The 2,942-nt window shown below is 38.4% G+C and overlaps 1 pseudogene; it reads left to right on the top strand.

Annotated features, from left to right (window-relative positions):
- Positions 1-2,879, top strand: part of LOC115239331 — a 7,899-nt pseudogene extending 5,020 nt beyond the window's left edge.
- Positions 2,880-2,942: the final 63 nt, after the last annotated feature.

Genomic DNA, 2,942 nt, shown 5'->3' with positions numbered 1-2,942 from the left:
AAGCGGTAGTGGTCAGGTCGGTGTCAGGAGCAGGATGTCGGGACAAGATCTGGTCCCGATGTCTCGGCCGGCCGGGCTTATATACCCGGCCGGCGCCCCCACCACGCGTTGTCGGTCCGTCGGTGGGAGTCGGTTTGCCGTGGGGGTAAGCGTGATAGCGCAAGCGGCGTGCATGTGAACGAGATAGCACGTGTGGCGTACGTGCGAGCGAGATAGCAGGAGCGGCGTGCGTGTGAGCGAGACAGCACGTGTGGCGTACGTGCAAGCGAGATAGCACGTGTGGTGTACGCGCAAGACGGGTGGCACGGGTGGCGCATGCGCAAGCAGGAAGAGACAGTAAGGCATGCGAGGTTGTATAGATATATATTTGAAACATATTTAACTTATTTACAATATTTACAATTATTTACAGGAACGGCTCTGCCGTTACAAAGATAACGCTGATACTGCATCGCGATGGGTTGATGAAGAATCTGTGCAACGCAGCGAACAGTTAGACATGCATTGCGAAGATCATCGATAAATCATGCTTTGCTATGCTAACCTGAGCAGATTCATCTTCTTTTTCAGATGAGTTCCTCGTATGTTTTCATTGTCCTGTTGATAACTGGATCACTTTTATCGTTTGCGATGTCGCCTTCTTTACAGAATGTCACAAGATCCGAGGAACAGATGCAATTGCCGCACGAAATGATCTGTACTTCTAACATGTCGGTCATTTGCTACAGCATGTATATACTTCAGATTGTTCAGTTAATCAGCTAATCAGTTACGGGAAACGTTGGTAGTGATGTTTTCCTCTTCTGTATTTGTATGCATCTATGCGGTCATTTGAAGACACTTAGTCTGGAATTATTGCAATTTCATAAATGAAAGGAAAATAGTTATTGTAATAGAATGAAAATAATGGTATTAGTCGAAAGACATTGTTTGCTTTTGAATCTAGCCACAGACATAGTGTATACACACGATACTATCTTGATAGCTCAAATGGTTTTCCACGCTTCGCTCATATGTGTAATAGGTTCAATATATTAAATAAATTTTATATCTCCCTTTTATCGTAATTATTGTACTTATTTTATTTGTACTTTAATCTGTACAATCAATTACTTTAATAAAATCAATTATTACAAAGAATAAATGTCAAGTATTTTTTAGGATTGCAGCTAATCGTGTCATTGGCGATACGTGATTTTTTTCTTGTTGGAAAAAGTATAATGTTAATATTTTAATATTTTATTAGTACAACTATTTTTATGCAGCTATATGGGGGAAAATTTGTTGTCGAAAACGCAAGCGATCTCTCAAGCGGTTTATTTGGGCGATTGGTACGATTTACCTACGAACATTATGCAAAATCTATATTTTATAATAGTACGTGCCGATATGCCTGTTCGCATAAGAGCAAGTGAATTTTGTAATATAGATCTCAATAGTTTGAAAAATGTTTTGAAAGCATCGGTTTCTTATTTTTCGGTGCTGCAAATACTGCATGCTTATTTAATAATTGTTAAAAATGTAAATAGGGGAAAGTAGGGTAAAACCGGGTTTTCCTTAAATCCTTTTTTGGATTTGTCTTCCTACACAAAATCAGAGAGTAAAAAAAATTTTGCTGACCATTAGTAATCTTTAGTAGATTTTAAACTATGAGAAAATGAGGCTAGTTGCTGAAAAAAAATATTTGGTTACCAAGGATAACAAGATTTTTGGAGAAGTCAAAATACCCGGTTTTGCTCTACCGGTAGGGTAAAACAGGGTACCATTTGAAAACATGTAAAATACTGTGCAATTACAAAATGTAGATTTATTTTAATCAAAATACGATATAAAAATGTATTCTATTGACGAAAATCATAAATAAAGATATCCTCTTGTTCAACATTGCTGCAGAACTTCCTTATTTAACTATTTAACTTCAGGGGTCTCAAAAAGCTTTTTATTAGTGGTTCCCCTTTCTGAGTAGTAGTTTTCGTTTTCAACTGCTTTTTGTAGGGAGACAAAGTCAGGATAACAGTTCTTCTTCTTTTCATTACATGAGATGTGTAGGTTATTCGGTTTTGCCCCAACAGAAGGAAAGTAACAAATACGGCAGTTGTATTTTCCGGTGTACAACGTCACGATCAAAACTAGTGTAGATATACTCTCTAATATGTACAGAATGTGTGTGTATGTGCGCGCGTGCGCGCGTGCGTGCGTGCGCGCGTGCGTGCGTGCGTGCAATGCTGCATTTAGCAGCAGAATGCTCTGTGTAGAACAAATCCATAACGACTCGATTGTTGTCCCGATATCGATCTTTTCTGGCCCGATAATTTTGAACTTTCCTCAAAAAAGAATTATCTTGTGCACATGGGCACGGTTCATCTCAAAATAATGTTGGCATCAATGTACAGCTAATAACACGAGTTAGTCAAAGAATAGCACCTATCACGAAGAAACAAAAATACCCGGTTTGATCCGCCTACTCGGTTTTAGTCTGCTTTCCCCTATATATTTAATTTAAATAAGATACATTTAACTTCTGTGTGTCTCACTTTTGTGAGTGATTTATAAAGTAAAAAGAAAATGTATCTTGCTTCCTTGTTATATATTTCTTTCGGCTCGCTAATGTTCTCCGATCGTGAACTCTGCACCACGCTAAAACTTTGTTTCCATGTGATAAAGTTTCGCAACGGGATGAGGACTGTATATCCAAAAGTGGCATATGCTGTATCATTAAGCTGTTGCAACAATGACAGGCATTAGGAATAGGTTTTCACGAATTATGATGAGTAATCAATTTTCATCAAAAGGTTGAAAATAATGTACTAACAGTTGGTAAAGAGACTGCATGTCAAAATACGTTTGGGGTGCATAACAAAGTGCATCTCAATCAATAATGAATGAATGCTGCGTCAGTTCTTCTGGCTACGTTCAATGATTCCGCGACCATTAACATGCGA

The sequence above is a fragment of the Formica exsecta genome, unplaced genomic scaffold (assembly GCF_003651465.1).
Source record: "Formica exsecta isolate Colony F162 unplaced genomic scaffold, ASM365146v1 scaffold371, whole genome shotgun sequence".
NCBI lineage: Eukaryota > Metazoa > Arthropoda > Insecta > Hymenoptera > Formicidae > Formica > Formica exsecta.
This window is presented reverse-complemented; position numbering and strand designations above follow the sequence as displayed.